This window comes from Podarcis cretensis (genome assembly GCF_951804945.1).
Source record: "Podarcis cretensis genome assembly, chromosome: 4".
Classification (NCBI taxonomy): domain Eukaryota; kingdom Metazoa; phylum Chordata; class Lepidosauria; order Squamata; family Lacertidae; genus Podarcis; species Podarcis cretensis.
Genome location: NC_137173.1, coordinates 78,293,598 through 78,314,606, shown reverse-complemented (window position 1 = coordinate 78,314,606; position 21,009 = coordinate 78,293,598). Strand labels below are relative to the sequence as shown.

Genomic DNA, 21,009 nt, shown 5'->3' with positions numbered 1-21,009 from the left:
CTCCATTAGAGTGGTCTTATCCAAGCAGAACGAACCAGAGCAGCTGGCCGTACCTCACCTGCAAGGACAGCCTTCTCCCAGAACTGCAACTCTCTCTTCTCCACCCCCAACACTGTGAATCCAAACCTTGACTACAATACAGTTGCTCATATAAATTTTAAATCTATAATAATTAAACGACATACGGAGAAACTCACAGGTTAGCTGAAACAGACTTCATGAGTTTTTCCTTGCAAAACCCAGCCAGGCACAGTACACACATTGGGACAAAAGTTGTGTTAAGAGAAACCCATTCCCATTTTTCATTCTCTGGAATATTATCTGTATACAACAGAACCAGTTGTGCAAAAACTGTCTACTGTGGAAATAGCTTTAGTCTTGTGTGTGTGTTCCAGATTGTGCCCCTGCAGTAGCTTTTCCCTTTCCCATGAATAAAAGAGGCCTGTTTTAGCATGTTTTGAAAATGTTGTGGTTTTTTTTAAATGTTGTGCTAGGATAACACAACATGTTGAGTTGCTGTATTATAAATTGTGAAGTGGGCCTTCTTCATGGAGTCTCATAATATGCATGGAGATAGTGCTGAGAGGGTTGTTTTCTCTCAAGAATTGCAAGGGATGGGATTGGAGGAAGAGATGATTGCACAAATCAGGCTTATGCATATATTGGACCCTCATTTGGAGCACCCAAATCACAAACATTAGATTAGGTAGGGCTGCCATATATCTGGAATTTCCCAGACATAGCCAAACTTTGGCCGAACCCTCTGCCCCCCGCCCCAAACCTTTGGTGTCCGGATTTTCACTTTCTGAAATATGTGATCAAAGTTGACTGTGCATAATGCACTGGGTTTGTACCTGCTAAGGATCTGAACTGGACCTGAGGATTTAGAAAAGGTTCAGATGGCATTCCCTTTTACACATCAGCCATTCCAACCTGCCACATTTCACCCTTTCATCGTTTGGGGTAAGTCTACCTACAAGGAAATATCCAGCAGGATACCAGAATTTAAACACTTAGCAGTTTGTCAGCAGGATTCCTCTCCACACTATCAAACTCCATGCACAGTTGTCTCTGCCAGAGTTAGCCAACATGGTGTCTTCCTGGTGTTATTGGGCTCCCAATACCATCAGCCCCAGCCATCATGGCCAATGGTCTGGATTTATGGGAGCTGTCACATCAACATGGAGAGCTAGAGGCTCCCCATCTCAAGTGGCAGCTGGTGTCCATTATGTCAGGGTGCGGATGAGTGTGCTTGGGAGGAAGGGTGGCTAGAGTCTGACTCAGGAGAGCTGAGCAGTGGATTGTGAGGATCTGTACCAGCCAGGAGGCAAGAATCAGAAGCAGGGGAAGTTTCAGAGGATGGGTTGGAGGAAGAGGAGGAGGAGGCAGGTCAAGCAAGGGAAGTGTCAGGGACTTTCCCACCCTCTCCTGCACCACTGTCTCCCAGAATCAGGAGGGAATTGAAAAGGGAAGAGCAGAGGAAGTTTCCAGGCAGCTGCAGTGCCTGGCTGCATGCATGCAGTCAGTTGGAGGAAGGTTCTTAAGCTGATGGAGGGGGAGTGGTCCCCTGGTGCTTCAACTGCTCCATAGAGTGTGGACCTGGGAATAGCTGCCTAGCTGTTAGATTGGTGTGCATTGATATCCAGAGCTGTAGTCTTTGACAATAAATTCTTTACTATCTGCTGTGTGTATTCCTTAGCTGGGAAGTGCCTTTGACTGGCTGGTAGGCCAGAAGTCAGGGAGCCCCAATGGACACCAGCCACCACTGGAGATGGGAACTTGTGGACCCCCACAGTAGGTGGAGCCAAAGCCAATGACAGACAGAGCTGACTAACTCTACTTTTGTCCCCAGCCTCCTTTCTGTTGAGGGGCATCATTGAGATTGAGGAGGAGGAGTGTGACAGCTAGCGCCACCCCCTGGACTGGCTGTAATTAGGTAAGGAGCCGGGCAGGTGGGGGCTGCCTGAAGACAGACTGATCTCAGAGGGGTAGTGTCTCACTTGCTCTAATGGATCATCCTCCACTTCCCATCTCTGCCCAACATCTGGAGACCATCTTGCAGACTAACCCTAGTCTATGCTACAGCACAGGCAGGGAGAGGACAGACTGAACTAGAGTTGCCACCAAAAGCTATACAAAAGGTGAAGTTGGGTTTCCTTCCCAACCAAAACATCAAAAGGCTTTCTATAGGACTAGCAATGTTTTAGAGGGATGTTTCCTATTGAGGGAAAACACTGTCTCTCTCTTTTGGCTGCCCATTAAATCACTCACAGACAGACACTCAGGGGCCAATGCTGAGCTCAAACATCCATACTTTGAGAATAATTCAACAATATGTTCGGTATGACAACCTTATGACCCAGCCATATGAAGCGGGAAGCACAGCAAATATCACATGGACTCCAGAATCCAACTTTTTTTTTGTAAAAAAATTACAAATTAAAAAACCCTCTCCCATTACCTTTTAACCCCAATACAGAAAAGGAAGAAAAGAAGAAACAAGCCAGGTTCTTGCGAGATCCTGCCAGTCAAAACTCGATCTCGGTTGCTACGCATTGCAAATTAAAAGTGAATACTTAGCAAAACACAGATGTGACCCCTCAATTCAGAGGACGGTGCTTGATAGTGAGAGGAAGACAGCAGGAGAGTGGAGACCAGATGGGGAGAAAGGCAATCAGGAAACACAAAAAGATCTCTATTCAGGTGTCGCCTAAATGGTTCAGGCAAGCAGGGTTGCAAAGAAGGAATGGGAACAGAGGTGGAGTCATGCACATGGCTTGATTTCTTAGACGTAATCTTTGGCCCATACGTAACCTACTCTCAAAGGTTCCTATCTTCCTTCCTTCCATTGCCATGGTAAAGTAAAGGTAAAGGGACCCCTGACCATTAGGTCCAGTCATGACCGACTCTGGGGTTGCGGCGCTTATCTCGCTTTATTGGCTGAGGGAGCCGGCGTACAGCTTCCGGGTCATGTGGCCAGCATGACTAAGGCGCTTCTGGCGAACCAGAGCAGCGCATGGAAACGCCGTTTACCTTCCCGCTGGAGCGGTACCTATTTATCTACTTGCACTTTGACATGCTTTCGAACTGCTAGGTTGGCAGGAGCAGAGACCGAGCAACGGGAGCTCACCCCGTCATGGGGATTCGAACCGCCAACCTTCTGATTGGCAAGTCCTAGGCTCTGTGGTTTAACCCACAGCGCCACCCGCGTCCCTATTGCCATGGTATTACAGTGCAAAACCATTTACTCGCTTACTTATTACGCTTGTATCCTGCATTTCTTCCAAAGAGCTTAAGGCAGCACATTTTATTCCATTTTAGTCTCACGACAACCCTGCAAGGTAGTTCAGATGAAGAGACGGGTCCAAAACCAGCCAGTGAGTTTATGACTGTGTGGAGATTCGAAACAGGGTCTCCCTAGTCTTGGTCTGACATGTGAACCCACTGCACCAGAAGCCTCTTTCTGCAGTGATGTTGGGAGTGGACCTGCTTTTCTGTGCCAGAACCACAGGGACAGGGCTACTGCCTTCATTGCTCGCCAGGTGATGACCACATGGGCAAAACATGAATAAATTGACCAATATCCATAAATGCATATTATGCCTACTGGAAACCAGTTCCTGCATTGCTGTACATGTATTTGAGTGGGCCTAGAAATGGGGAGAAAGCCGGTACAGAAAGGGTAGTGCTATCTCCATGCTCAATACTGAAAAACCAAACCAAACCAAACCACCACTCAAAGCCATTTCCACTTGAATGCACCCTTGTAGTTCTGAAAAAGTGTGACGACCAACTCCTACAGAATGTGCATTATCTAAGCTTCCTGACCTACTTCCCCATTAGCAGGTGTGACGGACAGCAGAGCCAGACCAGAGTCTGGTGATGCAGTCCCCCCTCCAGAGTGCTGGAGCCTCTCGCTGATTGGCTACAAAGTCAGCCAGTCACGGAAGGGAGAGGAACAGCACTTTGGGAGGGAGAATAAAAGGGGCAGGTAGGAACAGCATTAGATAGGGTTTGATTTGAGATGAATAGGTTTGGTTCTGAGATAAGGCTAAAGTTCAGGTTGAGAGATAGGGCTTGATTTAAGATAAGAGAGATAGGATTTGACTGAGGGAGAACTGGTTCTGAGTTAAGTTAAACATTCACACTGAGCAGACTATCCTAAGCAAGAGGACAGAGCCTTGCAGTTGGATAGGGAGACCGGGCTGAGGTTCTGGGTAAGGTATACAGACAGGAGGATTTGAGGAGAGGCAGAACCTGTGGGAATTCAGGCTACCTGGGTCTCATTCTAGCCAGGAGGGAAGAGTTCTTCTAGGTACAGAAGACTCCCAACCCAGTAACAAGGGGTGAGGTGATCCTCTGGATCTGCCCTTTTGAAATACCTCAGGTGTGGGATTGCTCAGAGAATGGGTAACTGAGGAAAAGTTTTCCTTGCTCATGAACCAAGGTATTAATCAGTGAAGGAAGCTGTATGGTCTGACGGGGGCAGGGCTTCCAAGGCTTCCAACTGGCTGCAGGAGTTTCCTGCAGCCAATCAGAAGACATGCTTTGGTTTTTGAATGTTTTGAAAGTTGAACGGACTTCTGGAACGGATTATGCTTGACTTCCAAGGTTCAACTGTACAGTGCGTGAAATCCATGCATACTCAATGTACAAGTGGTGAACCAAAAGAAGTCCATCTGTTTACAAGGAGCTATCATCAGGGTGAAGGGACGCAGGTGGCGCTGTGGGTTAAAGCCTCAGCGCCTAGGGCTTGCCGATCGAAAGGTCGGCGGTTCGAATCCCTGCGGCGGGGTGCGCTCCCGCTGCTCGGTCCCAGCGCCTGCCAACCTAGCAGTTCGAAAGCACCTCCGGGTGCAAGTAGATAAATAGGGACCGCTTACCAGCGGGAAGGTAAACGGCGTTTCCGTGTGCGGCTCTGGCTCTGGCTCTGGCTCTGGCCAGAGCAGCGATGTCACGCTGGCCACGTGACCCGGAAGTGTCTCCGGACAGCGCTGGCCCCTGGCCTCTTAAGTGAGATGGGCGCACAACCCCAGAGTCTGTCAAGACTGGCCCGTACGGGCAGGGGTACCTTTACCTTTACCTTTATCATCAGGGTGGGTAGGCAGTACCTTGCAGGCATGGGTCTGGTACATATGTTTACCTTAAGGACCCCTAGGTATGATGGGTTAGTTTGAAGCTGGGGTGGTACCATCATAACTACCAATGTAGTGTGTGAGGCAGCTGGAGGGATGGATGGATGAACAATGAGTCAATTGCCCATGCCTAACTATTTTTGCTAATCAAACCTTGTGCATCATTCCATTCAACAGAAAATTTCTGACTGTCTGTTCACCTCTTGTAACTTCACCATAACCAAGAATTAACAAAGAGAATTTCTGAATTAAGCCATACATTGTAGGAAAATTAGCTGTTATTAACTTCTGTGACATCCGAACAAAGTGCAAAGTGCAATTTACATGTCATTAATTTATTGCATTAAGGTGTTGTGGAACACTTCATTGTTTAAGTGTTCTTTAGCAAGAGATACCCTTGCTAATTCTGACAGATCTATGTTAATCTTGGACGATCAATATACTGGGGCAAATCTTTTGCATGTTATTGCTTGCAGGAACTGTACATTTTATTCTTGCACATTTTATTCCTGTTGTCATTTCTTGGTAAGTTTTTGCATATGGCATTGTGAATGCTACCCACGACACCAGCATCAAGAGTGCATTACAGAATGAGCTTCATGCTGAGTGCTATATATTCTTTTGCACTAGGTTCTGGTCCATGTCAGCCCCAAAGTGCTAGCATTAACCTTTAAAGTCCTTAATGGCTTTGGGCTAGTTTACCAGAAAGAACATCTCTTCCCATATACAGCGTACCTGTTTGGAAGTTCTTCATCAGAGGTCCTATTCCAGGTCCCCCAACCAATTGATGTAAGGCAGGGAGTCACCAGGGAAAGGAACTTCTCAGTGGTGATTCACCCTTTGTGGAATGATTTATCCAGAGATTTCTTTTACAGTGTCAGCTGAGGACCTTATTTATTTTCCCTGCTTTTTTTTTAAAAAATAATCTGTTTTAGTGCCTATGTTCATACTGATTTTATACTTTTGCTGTGCTGGGTTTATACTAATATTATGCTGGGTTTTGATAGTTGTGTTCATGCTGGCTGCATTGATACTCTTTTAATATGAGTTTTGATATTTATTTTTGGTGTATTTTATGTGATTATAATTTTGTAAACCACCCAGAGAGCTTTTTATTGATGGATGGTCTAGAAATAATAGAATTAATGTTGAGTCCCACTTCTTAATCTGAAAAATAAATGAGAAGGTTTTTAAACACACACACACACACACACACACACACACAGAGAGAGAGAGAGAGAGAGAGAGAGAGAGAGAGAGAGAGAATCCTAAAATAGGTAACCTGGGGAGAATGGCAGACAATGTCTTCTCCACAAAATTATTTGACTGGCTTTTAAAAACAAACTTGTTGACGTGAAGTCCCTGATGTGAATCAGAACCCTGGGTCCCAGGGGGTGCACCTACAATTTATTATAAAAAGTATCAGTTACATGATTGGCATCACGTATAGTTTGAGCCTAGAACTGTATGTTTCAACTTTTGACTGTAAACGATTAACCTCGTTCCTTACGGGTTGTGCCCCTTCCAAAATACAAAGGGTAGTAGCTAAAAATGATGTTTAATGTATATATAAGGAATATCTATCATTGCTGTTTATAGTTGTGTCTATTCACTTACAGCCCAATTAACAAATGATCCAAGAACAAACAACTGGTACTGCTATTGATTTGAATGGAGCCCTGCCCCAAATTCATTGAAGTTATGAATGGAATAGTTTTCAAGAACTATAGCCCTCAGGACATCTCACAAACAACAACTGGATTGTTTTTTCCTGCATTTCCTACGACTGTAAAGTGAATAATCAGACATGTATGTAAAGGTAATTTTGATTTTTTAAAAAAAGATGTCTTGTTTCTGCACTCTAGTCACCAGCGTCACACTTACCCATCTAGAAAGCATCTTAGCACCACTTCTGAAAATCCCATCAATACCCCTCCATCCTCAAAAGCAACCTTTTCTTAATTAAAAAAAAAGGGGGGGGGAGAGCAATAGGAAACTACTTTGGTTCCTTGGGTCTGTACTATTGTGAATTAATAAGAAAGAAAGGGAAAGCAGATGAAAATGATACTTCTGTTGCAAACATGCCAAATCTTAATCAGTTTGGTTTCCATTTAAGACCGGCTTGCTTGAACTTGCTGAGTGCCCTTTCAGGAAAATACCAGTACATCTGTTTGCATGGATATTTCAGTTTTCAGCTAGAGTAAAATACTGAGGGTGACAAGTCTGTCCACTTGTGGAACTGGAATTCTGGTTCCTTTCCTCCCTCCATCCTCTGCTCCCCCCAAAAATCTACCTTGGAGTATCCCAAAACCCTCCCCTGCAGAGTAGATTTGGGGGGCACATTGTGGGAATGGGGTGGAGAAGTCCTGTGGTGTGATCAGGTTTGAAAAACACTGTTTGGTGATAAAGTCACCATTAGTACAGTTTCTGCTCTAAAAATAAATAAATGTTTATAAGGCCTCAAGTACCACAAGTTAAAAAAGGCCAAACCATCAGAGCCCTGCATTTCAGAAAACAGCACAGAAATAAGAGAATGCAAAGATATTTTATAGGAGGAAGGGGAAGGAGATGAAAAGGCGAGGGAAGAGAACTAGAGAAAAAAGTCTGTCTTTCAGTTTCAATCTGTCTTGATGTTTAAAATCTCTGAAGTTTTCTTATGTGTTAAAAATGAAAAGCTACAAATTTATCTTTTGCCATTTTCCCAAGGGAAGTTGACCCAAATCCTCAAGCAGCAGTTGAAAAGGTTCCCCCCCCCAGCTTTATCAAATGGCCCCAACAGAGCCCGGCTTAAAATTAAAAGCTTCCCCTACCAGAGGGAATATATGTGACTTTAATAACTGAAATGTGTTTTTACTTTCTATTACAAGGGTCAAAAGGTTTCTAAACAAACCCAATTTATCAATTATTTAGAGCTGATTTCTTCTGAAGTGGTATTTCTAAGATATTATTTGGTGGAGAAATTCAATGTTCTAAGACCAGCCACAGCATTTTATTCATAACAAATTTCTCTGAAACTGAATTTGCTGGGGCAACTTAATTTCCCCGCTATCGTGTTTGCACTGCAGAAATATCAACTGAAGTGTTATAGGGACTAACGAGTGGGCTTTTTCAGAGAGAAATCCCATATAAGCAATGCTTATTCAGCACCACCCCTGCTTGCTGTTTATTGCTTAAGAAATGAAGTAGTCGATTGTGTTTGGAGGAGAATTTCTTTAGGTGCGCCAATATTCTCGTGGGTGGGTGAGGGGGGGAAACACCACACACAGAGAACGACGACGCAGAGACACCTTTAACAGTCATGGAACAATATCTAAAACCACACTGTTTGTCACCCATGCAGCAAGCAAAAACCAGATAGCCATCAGAGTTTGTGTTAAAATACACTTTGAAATGAATGCACACAACTTTCTGAACGTGGGGACTTTCCCACCCCACAAACTACGTACAACATTTCATTTAGTGGAAGGAACAAAATGAATGTAAACGCAGAAAGTGGCCATTTTCCCCCCTAACGGAGTCTACAGACCATGTAAATACTGTGTTTATTATATAGCTAAACACACATTGGGTTTCTGCCTAAAGGCTGCCATTCGATGCTGGCAGAAGATTTTACGGAACAGTTCATAAATTCATGGGAAGCCCTGTTAAATGAAACCAACCATCCAGGGGCTGACATTCTGCCATCTTTCAAAACCTGTCTTCCCAGCAGTAAAAAAACTGCATGTTTATTTGTGCAGGAAAGTAAGAAGCAGAAATGAAATCTAGGTGTTATATAAGGCAATTAATTATTTTTAAGGAAAATAATTTGTCCATTGAACATGCCAAAAAGGGGAAATAGATACTGGCCTGTATCTGTAAATGAAAAAAGATACGATAGAGTACCCTTTTGCATGCAGAGGGTATGCACCAGGTTCAACTACTGGGAGCTCTGGGTAGGTCTGTGAACACATCTGGATTCCTGAATGAATGCTGTGGGTGCCACCACTTCAAATCTCTTCTCTCCCCCTTTCCTTGGGTCAGCCCCCTGGGACACACAAATGGAGGAACTGCATGTGTGAAAAGGATATGGAGTTGAAAGAGGAAGTGGGCAAGATCATTACTCTTCCAACTTCCTCTTCCAGGTCTCTGTACTTTCCAAAGGTCCTCCAGATGTTGCTTGCTTCAACCTCTATCAGCCCCAGCTAGCCTAGACAATGATTACAGAGACAACGGTGGGCTGAAGTCCAATGACATCTGGAGGGCCACAGGTTCGAACCTGTTCACACATGTCAACTTGGCGGAAACCTAAAAAATAACCCTGTAAGGTAGGCCAGTGTCATGATCATCATTTTGCAGATGGGAAAATGGGAATGACAGAGGTGGCTGCTTGCTTAAGGCCACCTGCTAAATTTATGACAAAGGTAAGGTTCCTGTTAAGGAGGTTTGATTTTGAATTATTCATTGTTTTGTAGAGTTATATAGTGAACATATTGAATGGCCTTGCTAGATCAAGCTATTACAATGTTATTTTTAGGTGGCTGAATGGCTTTATTCCTCTTAATATTATTGTATTGTTGCTTATGTTTTCTAATGTAACAGTAATCTGAAACTTATTTGTATACCACCCTGAGATCCATTTTTGTTTTTATATTATATGTCATGGGAGGGCATGATGCAATAACCATGCCTTGTTGATCTCCAGCATCCACCAATTAGAGGTCTATTGCCTCTAATGATGGATGCTCTGTTTGACTAATCCAAGGTTTCCCAAACTGTGGTCTGCAGATCACTAGGGGCCTGAATCGTCACTCAGGTGGCTGACAGCACGTAATCATTCCCACAATGGGCAGAAAAACCATTAAGTAGTCTGCCGAGATCCTCAACAATTTTAAAGTGGCTTGTGGGGAAATGGTTGATGAACATGGAACTAATTTCAGTTTATTATTTGACTAATAGCCACCTACTTTTCCATACATTTGTCAAATCCCATTCCCCACCCCCCAAAATTTAAGCTTGTGGTCATTATCATTATCTTGCACTGATGAATTCAGTAAGTTTTATACATTTTAAAACCTGACAGGATGCAATCATGTCTCTCTTTTTGGGATGTTTAACTTTGGGTCTGTTCTTTGAGCAGCTTTCTCCAGATTTGTCCCTCATTGTGGATGCTTAGGCTATTGCAAGTGGCTCATATAATATTCATTTGGTGTGGGGTTTAGGTGTTTTTTTTTGTTAATCATGACATAATTCATCTTAGCATACCAAGTAAAATCACTGAGTCTGGTTATAGTTCCTATAAAAAAACAATCATAATATTAATATGTTGATGTTACATGTTTTATTTTGCCTCAAGTGCAAAGCACTGTTAACAGATCAGCTGCTTTAGGCCAGTGGCTTGTGCAACTGTAGAATATTTCCTCTCAAATTGGGCACTTGGAGAAGTCAGCTGTTTTTCCTGGCAGAAGGGTTCCTACTACTAAATACACTTATGAATAGCTCTAAAAATCAGTGTCGAATTGGCTTCATGAACTGTAGGAACTGTGTTTCAGGAGGAGTATGATATTCCCTTGGATATCTTCAGAGAATCTATTGATTTGTTCCAGAGAAAGCCTTTTCTGTCCTTATGATGTCTGTGACTTAGTAGAACAATACAAAGGCCTCGATAGCACAGAAGGCAAAGGTGAAAAGTGAGTGTTGCAAGGAGTTCTAGGAAATTATTGGAAGATGTTCTCCACAGAAAAATCTCTAATTAATTCATTTAATTGTTTTAAAAACCTTTAGATGCCATCCCACCATTCTGAATTGCCACCCGCAATACTGCTAGATTCTCCAGAGGAACCAGCGCGGAGCTTGTACTGGAGCAAGGATGAATTCTGCCGCTTGGTCTAATGGAGAATTGCCTTCACAGGCAGTTCATTTTTGCCTTACTGTTAGAATGAGCAGCTCTGCCCTGGAACATGTGGAGTTGTTTTATGCATTGGGGTAAAAGAGCCAGTTCAAATGCAATGTATATGGTCATGACCCAAAGACCAGAGGAGATTTTATTTTTGCTTACACTCTGCCTTATAGATTCCAGCATTGTTCAAAGCGAAGAGTTCTTTAAATGAAATAAGCAAAGGATCCTCTTACTGGATGATAAATGGGATAAGAGCAAAACAGAGAGGTCAGCTTTGATATAATTAATCCCACACTTACATCAGATATGCACAGCTTCCTACTTACACTTTAGGAATTAAAAAGAGAGAGAGAGAGCAACAGAAAAAAACTGGAAGAAATTACGAAGGATGGAGGTGAACTTTTGTGTGCCACAATGATATTACAATTGTGTCACAAGGTATTGCATATGTGGGTGTGGGTGTATAATCTGCTTTCTTTTTGCTGTTCTGTAGGCCCTTCTACCTAAGACAAACTAGTTGTGATGGGAATAAACTGATTCAACATATGACTCTCTGTCTGTCTGTCTATTGATCAATCGATCAAACAGAATATCTACGAAATTAGTTGAATGTACATTCACATCACATGTGAATGCTGATAACCTCAAAAGGAATATCCCAACACAGATAGATACAGGGCTTTTTTTTCAGCTGGAGCTCACTATAACTCAGTTTCAGCATCTCTCAGGTTGGCATTATAAGAGAACAAGGGAGGTGTTCATGGTGAGTTCCGGCACCTCTTTTTCTAGAAAAATAGCACTGCATAGATAGAAAGATAGAAAGATAGATGAAATAGTTCATCTAAGGGGTTATTTTATTTTATTTTATTTTATTTTATTTTATTTTATTTTATTTTATTTTATTTTATTTTATTTTATTTGTATGCTGCCTATCTGACTGGGTTGCCCCGGCCACTCTGGGAGGCTCCCAACAGCATATTAAAAACACGATAAACAGCTAAACATCTAGACAGAGAGACAGACAGACAGACAGATAGCTGATGAAAGATTTCATTCTGGTGTAAGTTAGAGAGTTTTCAGACATGGAAATTCTGGGCATTAAGCTCTTCTGCTGACTTCAATGAAGGTGCCAGGCACAGTTGGCTCTCAAGGGTGGGTCAGTGTGCAGGGGCAAAACTAGGCTTTATTTCACTCGGGTCAAATACCCAGTTTTGCACCCACTCACAGGCATTTGCACACACACACAGGCTGGGAGCCTCAATGGCGCCTCTCTAGAGGCTTCACCCGGGGCAAAAAACCCCAGCTGGCCCTGCTCCCCATAGCTATGGTACTGCCAGTGTAGAAGTGTCTGCCAGTGAGGCTCCACCCACTCAGATGCCCACAATTGGGCAGTTTAAAATAGGGACTTTGGCAGGCAATGGCACCCTGCAATGCAGTCAACCAGATGGTTTTCAACAGCCAGCCATGCATGTAAGTTCTGGCCGCTGAGAATAGTAGTTGGCCCACAAGGGGCTGCAACTGCTGCCTGCACGGAGCAGGGGAAGTGGCCATTTCAAGCTGGGACCTCCTGCACATCTATGGCCCTTACTCACTCAGTATCTCTACATACAGTAGTACCTTGGTTCTCAGACTTAATCCGTTCCGCAAGTCCGTTCCAAAACCAAAGCGCTCCAAAACCAAGGCGCGCTTTCCCATAGAAAGTAATGCAAAATGGATTAATCTCTTCCAGACTTTTAAAAGCAACCCTTAAAACAGCAATTTAACATGAATTTTACTATCTAACAAGACCATTGATCCATAAAATGAAAGCAGTAAACAATGTACTGCAGACACACAATCAATCCATCAATCAATCAATCAGTAGCTGAACTGGGTTCCATTTTTTTTTTTAAAAAATAATATTTATTAAAATTTTCAAGGATTACAAAAAGCAAAAGTAAAAACAATAACAATAACACCAAGCAAAAACAAAACAACACATCACAACAAGAGAGAAAAAAAGAAAAAAGAAAAACACAACTAATCTTCCCAACTTATTTTTCATTCGCTTATTTCCTTGACCTCCTCACACCTCCCTTTTTGTATTCTAATTCAATTATCTATTTCAGCAAATCCTTTCCATCTTTTCTTATTTTTGTTCTGTAATTTATCTCAATATAATATAACTTTACTTTCCCTCCTTTCACTAATTTTTTCTTTCCCCCCTCTTCCCTTAACCTTATTTTAACATTAAAACTAAAATGCTTGTATGTGTTTAATTCCGTATAACATTTCTGCTAAATCCATAAAATATCAATCCATCATTTTTCTATCACTCATTAATTTTGCGATATTTCTATATATAAACTTTAAATTTCCCAATCTTCTTCCATCAACTCCTCTCCCTGGTTTCGGATTCTGCCAGTCCTTTCCGTGAATTCCATTCCATCAACCTGGGGATCTTATGTCCGAGGCTCTTAACTCTTTTCCATGTCCCTTCCGCAGATCTTCTTCATGAACTGGGTTCCACACAGTCACAAAAACAAAACAAAAAAAGAGCAGCAGAAACAAAAATGCAAAATAAATACCAAAAAACAGACAGACCTCAGCATAACACTCAAATCGGATGTGTAACAATCAAAATGGAGCACTTCCAGAAAAAGTTCACAAACCGGAACACTTACTTCCAGGTTTGCAATATTTGGGTTCCAAGTTGTTGGAGTTCCAAGATGTTTGAGAACCAAGGTACAAGTGTTCACTGATATTGAGAATGCTCAGTTAGCTGGGGTTTGATTCAAGCTTTTTCTTTTTTCTTTTGGAAGGTGCTAAGATCAGCCCCAGCCAAAATTACCTTTGCAGACCTCAGCAGAAGCCACGAGCCTTTGTGAAAAGGAATAATCCTCCCTCTAGGGATTATAACGTTGTTTTTTTCCTGTGCAGAACAAAAGAGATGAGGGATCTGTTTGTCACTCATTTGCTTCTCATTGGTCTACAATGGCATCAGGCAAAGGAGCAATGAAGAAACACAGCCGATTGCAATTATGCTGGGATCTTTTCCTTCTTCACAATTAAATATACCGTAATTCAGAGGAAAACCCTATCACAGTCAGCCCCAGTAGAAACCACATTTTTCCTCCCTTTGATCTGGTTTCATGATGAGAAGTGGCTACAGCCCAGGCAATACCTGAAATCACTCCTCTGGGCTGGGAGCTTGAATAAATGGAAGGCTGGGTGGCGATGGTGGGGGTTGGGAGGGGGAAAGAAATAGCCACCTTTCCCAACGAAGCATACCCTTGCAATCTGGCGCATTTCCTTACGTGGCCTTGCACAGGCTTATAAACCATTGGAATCAATTTCTTTTAAAAACACGTTTTTCAGAAACTTATTACGCACTTTAGAGATATATTATATACCTTCAGCGGCAAAAGAAGAAAAATTACAGGTGCAAAAGCAACCCATTTTTCTCACTGCTGAAAATGATGCTGTGTACTAGTCACAGGGGAACAGTAAAAATTACACTCTAACAGCAACAGGGCAGAAACCCACAAAGCCACCGCAGAGCGAGTGGCACAGCCAGGCAGCGCTCTAATAAATCAAGATAATTCTCTGCCTGCCTTGAACTTAGACCCGACTACAATTCACTGGTACAGCGGGGAGAGGGAGGGGAGAGGAAGGGAGGGGAAAAAAAAGTCTGTTAGAGGAATTCAGCTTTACTGGGGAGACGTGATTAGTCACTGGCCAGATTGAGCCTCGATTGCATCTAAATGGTCCACTTTATGAACCATTTATCTTCTGCTCAGACCATTTTCATTACACCAAAAAGTGATGCTGAGCTACCAGCTGTAAGATACAGCCTGGTGAAAATTAATAACCTTTTCTCTCCCCCCCCTCCCTTCCTCCTGCAGAACTCCTGCATATGTGAGCAGGAGCATTTATCCCTGTTTTGTTGCTATTTGCATCCTGGCGTTCCCTGGCAGTCTTTCAATTTTCTCAAGTCTCTTAGCCTTTGCCCCCTGTTTCGCTTTTGCAACACAAACAATTCATCTGTGCATTTAAAATTCTCTTAGCGCCCTGACATCAGGATATAGCCTTAGAGCAGGGAGCAGTTTACGGAGGGGGGAAAAAAGGGCTCTTATTAATTCCTCTGTCCTGCCTTCCTGCTAAAATATAGGGATCTTGAGATTACTGCTGGGTCCCTTAAAGACCATTTAGAGCAGTGCAATTTTAAAAGGAGACCTTTATTAATACTTGCTTAGGCTACTGACTGTGGGGAGGGCAGAGGAGGTCTGGCTGTGATGGAAGATAGTCTCTTAGTGAGGGCATCACGTGACTGATAATTCACCAGCAGACCTACAGAGCCTTCTGTAGCTGCAAAGATATATGCTGATATGATTACAATAACACACAATGAAATTATGGAGTATTAATGGTGCTTAACCACTGTCAGGAATTAAGCAGAATTAACATGAGTCTTTCTTTGAGCAGACATAGTTTTGATAGGGCTGATTAAGGATTTGGCTATCTGAGGAAGCTCATTATAGTATTAATTAGGATACAATGAGCACCAAACTGTGTTGTTTTGGCAGATTCCTGCATGGAACTACACGACTGGGAAGAGTTTAAAACACACACACACACACACACACACACACACACACACGACCTGATTTTTTTTAAAAAAGGGGGAATTAAATAAATAATTTGTTCAATCCACCACTCAAGTCATTGGGATTTTTCCAGCTTTTAAAAATAGTATTTCCTTTGCCTGTCATAACAGAAGTCACAAAATCACTTCCGTTCCAGCCATAAATATGGTTGGCCAAATCTATGAAATATATTGCGGGGACGGGATCGCTAAATCACACCATAGAGATTTTGCTGAAAGAATAAAGGAATTCAAAGGAAACTTGCCAATCTGGATAGTTTGGCAGAGCGCTTTACAACATAATGCACAATCACCCCCTCCCATAATTGTGTGCTTTACATAATAGAAATCTAACAATATCTTAGATTGACTGGGGGGTGGGGGTATGGAAGCTAATAAAATAAAATGGAAAATTTTATTTTGCACTGATCCTGTTATTCTGCTAATAATGCAATAGCTTCCTTTGCAAACAAAGATTAAGATTTTCAAATTAAGAACATAATTAAAAGCTATTAGATAAAGCAGCTCCACTCGTATATTTTACTGTTTGGGGTTTGCAAGTATGGGTAAATTGCATTCAGAGAGTATTTGCGGCTAATTTCAGGTGTACAAGCTGAGCTCATGTTCTCACTCTGGCAATATTGCATCATTACAACCCTACTGTGATGTGATCAGCTGTGTCTCAGCCTGGTCTGAGCTAGGAGATGCTAAGCTGTAAATCCAGCTGCCTTTGAGAAGGAATTCTTCCTTCTAATAATTAACAAGCAAATGAGAAAGACATTTTGGCTTGATTCCTCCAGAGGCCAAAGGCAGGTACAAATTGCACCCAATGGATCTCCTGGAGGAATTTGCATCCTGGGGGGTGGGGGTGGGGGTGGGGTGACTTCACCTTTGGGAATGCAGATGGTTGAATCATTACTGCCCTCTCCTGGGTATTTGTTAGGAACAATAGATTTACTTCCAGTCATAAGACTGAAGCTATTCAAAGGACAGATGCAACACTATTTCAAGAGGAAGAAAACCCCAAACTTCCTGTCAACTTGTATGCATTTTAATGGAATATGAAATGCAGTGGAGATGTCTCTCTCTGTGTGTTTTGAATTGGGAGTACTGCATTAAAAAGGCCTCAGGGTGCACTGGTCACCCTGCACCACAAACAAACAAACAAACAAACAAACAAACAAACAGACAGACAGACAGACAGACAGACAGACAGACAGACAGACAAGGTTGTAGCCACAGTCCCAGGAAAGGGACTTTTAGTTTTTTTAGCCATGAGGCTGAGGGAAAAATTCTCCACGGATATTTCTGGCAATGGAAGAAAGCATCCTGTGGCACTGCAAAGGCTACTACAGACTGACTGAGGTCTTTGATGAAGTGGGATTTTGCCCACAAATGCGTATGCCCCAATACATCTGTTAGTCTTGGTGCAAAGCTTGCTGTTAACAGGCTAGCATGGCTACCACTCCAGATATTTCTGGAAGGATGGAGGGATGATCACTGTAGCCCAGTTGAGGTTCTGGAAGCAGTGTCAAACCTCTGTTTCAGGATTCCCAAATTCAGGTAGGTAGCCGTGTCGGTCTGACGCAGTTGAAACAAACAAACAAACAAACAAACAAACAAACAAACAAACAAACAGTCTAGTAGCACCTTAGAGACCAACTAAGTTTGTTTTGGGTACAGTATACGCTTTCGTGTGCATGCACACTTCTTCAGATACTTAGGATTCCCAAAGTTTGTTTTTGCCTGGCCTATTGGAGCAAATTTTTTTTGTGTGTGTGTGTTTGTATTAGACCAGATTTACCAGAATTTCATGAACACTGGTTGAGGGCAAAGGGTGGAGCTGGATCAGATCTTCAGCTTGACCTACTTTCTTCCTGTTAAAACTCCTCTGAGAGTAATATTTTATTAAACGTCTGACTGCATTTTCATTGAATTTCATTTCCTTCCATCGGTGTGATGTGCTGGAATTCTCAAACATCCTTGCAATATTTTTATGCTGGTGTTATTGGGGTTTATGTTTGTAAACAGCTTAGAAGCCTATTTTGGCATTAAGCAGAATATAAATATTATTTCTTTTATTTTTCTTAAGGGGCCTTAAGAAGAATAGGCAGGGAATTGCTGCTGCTGGCCCCTAGAATCTGCGGTCTGAAGCAGTTGCTCACTTTACCCAGTAGGAGGGCTGGCCCTGCATTTAAGGCCTAAATCCTGCTTTCCACTGGTTAGTTATTTTACAGGCATCATAGTTGGATTATTTATTTATTTTATGAGATTCTGTTAACAGCAATTATCTAAGCACTAGACTTTTTTTTTTAATTACTTGGCTTTGTTCCTTAGATCTTCTTCATTGATGGTGAAAAAAAATAATTGTTTTATTTGACAGAAATGAGATCACAACTCCACCATATTCTCTTTGAGTAGCTCCTTGGAAATACTGCAGTCCTAACCATGTCTACTCAGAAGTAAGTCCTACTGAATTCAACCGTAGGTAAGTGTGGCTGGTATTGTAGCCTAAAGCTGCAGACTCATACCTATATATCAGACGTATGTCCCATTGAACTCAATGAGCAGACATGCGCAGGATTGCACCATAAGTCTCACTTCATATCTGTCAAATGGGAATAACTGCTATTTACCTCAGTGGATTGTTGTGAAGGCAATAATAGGTCTCTGCCCAGACACTGGTCTAAGTGACATTTTGTTATTATAGCTTAAATATAGATCTGATTACTAGCCCCAACTTTATTGATGCAACAAGCTGTACAAGTTTTGCCAAAAAATGTTCTTAAGGCAGAAGTATATTCTAGGCTAATGCTAAGGGACAGTACAAAAGTAGGTTACATTACATGGAATAACCTGTATAATACAATTTATCACGAATAATAAGGCCTAGGATCCTCGTACCTCTCCTGGTATGTCCCACAGAGGAACTTACGGTCTTCAAACAAAAACATCTTGAAGGTCCATGGCCACAGGGAGGTTAGGCTGGTCTCAATCAGAGCCAGGGCTTTTTCGGCTGTGGCTCCGATCTGGTGGAACGCTCTGTCACAAGAGACTAGGGCCCTGCGGGACTTGACATCTTTCCGCAGGGCCTGCAAGACAGAGCTGTTCCACCAGCTTTTAGTAAGGGCACAGCCTGACTCCCTCCTTTGGCAATCTTCACAGAACTCTAACCCAATGGTTGCCATCAATTTGATTTGAACTAATTTTATAATGAAATGATTTTAGAATGTTGTATTATTTTATTGTTGTTAGCCGCCCTGAGCCCAGCTTCGGCTGGGGAGGGCGGGATATAAATAAAAAATTATTATTATTATTTATTATAATGGTGATACATATTTTATCTTTGAACTGCAACATACTCAATGGGAAAAACACTGGAAACAGGAGCCTTGAAATCAGCGAGACTCTGGCTGCATGTGGGGCCTCTCATAATGAAATGTTCCACTGTACAAGTATAATCCACACACAGAGGAACCTAGCATTTCACCGAGAAGATTCCCTGACATGCTACTTTTCTGTTTGCAGGGATTCCTTTTTTATTTGAAGAGCATTCAGCTGCAGCTTCCAGTGGTACACTCAGTTTCCAGCCTTAGTGAGTGCTAAGCCAGAGCCTTTTGAAGAGGCAGGAGTCTCTAGACCATGGACAGCTCCAAAAACAGCTCTGAGAAGCTACACGTCTCAGCTGATGTTTTGTATCTTGATGTAGCCCCCATTAACTTTTACAAGTCCTTCCCATCAGAAGAAGGTGAGCAAAGCTAAAGGGAGCCATCCTTGAGGTCTTCAGTACTCTGGAGCTTCTACACAAGGATGCCTTTCTATGCTTGAGATACATTTACTGCAATGGTGAATAAATGGAATTCAAAACTGTGATCCATACACATATTTTTTGAGGGTGTGTGTGTCCTAAACTGAAGCAATATTTATTATGTCCTAATTCAGTCTTGAAACACCAAACCCTAGCAATATATCCTGTGAATGTTCCTTTTTTTGGGGGTAGTTATCCTTGTAACAAAATCCCAGTGTATCAATGATTAAAAATAGATTGAAGATCTATAGATTTTGCAGCTTTATCGACTGTTTCTAACTACACTGTACACTACAGTGTACAACCTCCATATCTATTTTATCCTGGGCTTTGAGTCTATAATTTCCATTTAGCTGTTGCCAATATGTACTGGCACAAATCTCTCTTTCTCACTTCAATTTTTTTTTTTCTGTTTCTGTTTCTATACAGCATCAGTTACATCTTACTCACTCTTGTATAGTGCATTCTCGATTAAAAAAACAACCCTCAATGCTCTAATTAACTAAACAATTAACATCAAACCTAGAATGCATTTGTGTGACCACCTTAGTTCTGTTCTCTAAGGTGAATAGCAGGACCCATGTAGTAATAATTATTACTTCTTGGCAACTTACACTCGCTCCAGCATGGATATAGCAGAACTGTATTTGATAGATCCAGCCATTAAGAAAAATAAATAAAAAAGAGCACTGTGTTCTATACATATTTACTCAAAAATAAGTCCTGATGAGCTCATTGGGCCTTACTCCCACTCCCAGGTGTTTATCCTGTGTTAATTCATACACTTACCTGGGACTTACAGGATTATACTGTAAATATATTTACACTGGAAAGCAGAATTCTGTTTCAGTCCTGAGCTATGCAGCAAAGCCAGTTGTAATTTTATGACATGTGTCTTATTTGAAAGCTACTATTTTAAATTTTTTTAAGAAGAAATTTGAATTGCAGGCAGTGTTACATAGAGAAAAAAATGTACACACAATAAACAGAATATTTGTTGGGGTGTGTATACGCAAGGGATACAACAGGGATCGCTAATATTCAATATGTAATATCATCTCAGCGACATAATCTATAAGTATCAGATAGTTGTAAAGAAGAACACAAGGGGCAGGGAACTTTTTTCACCACTGAGGGCAAGGATAGAAAGTGATCATGTGTCAAAGGGGCCAGAGCTAATTGCATACTTCAGTTTCATTTAATTAGCATAATTTATCTATCAGGTCACAGTTTGAAACCAAACAACAGCTTGAAGCTAAACTATACATGGTGGACATGTTGCATTTATTCTGTGATATTTTTATTTTGGAATTTTTAAACCCCTAGGGTGTAAATACCTTAGGTAAGCTCTTTTTCATTGAAATGCAAACAATCGGCTAGCAATAGAGGCTTGAAATATATATCACTAGATATATTAGTGATCTCAGTATTCTGTTTACCCACCTTCTGATTTTTGATTTTTCAAAAAACAGAGATTGCTATTAAACTATCCTTGCCACCTCTACTTCCTGCTCTAAGTAAAACACCTCTTTTTTTTAATTATGTGTGGAATTTAAGGGTCAAACCA

The 21,009-nt window shown here is 41.8% G+C and overlaps 2 long non-coding RNA genes across 2 annotated transcripts in view; one reads left to right on the top strand and one right to left on the bottom strand.

The window, feature by feature from the left end:
• Window positions 1–21,009, bottom strand: part of LOC307214403 — a 182,084-nt gene that overhangs the window by 33,278 nt on the left and 127,797 nt on the right. The window lies entirely within an intron of this gene.
• Window positions 5,868–7,918, top strand: LOC307214566. The gene is made up of 3 exons (XR_013838220.1): window positions 5,868–5,924; window positions 6,755–6,944; window positions 7,842–7,918. It is a non-coding gene; the product is annotated as an uncharacterized lncRNA (long non-coding RNA).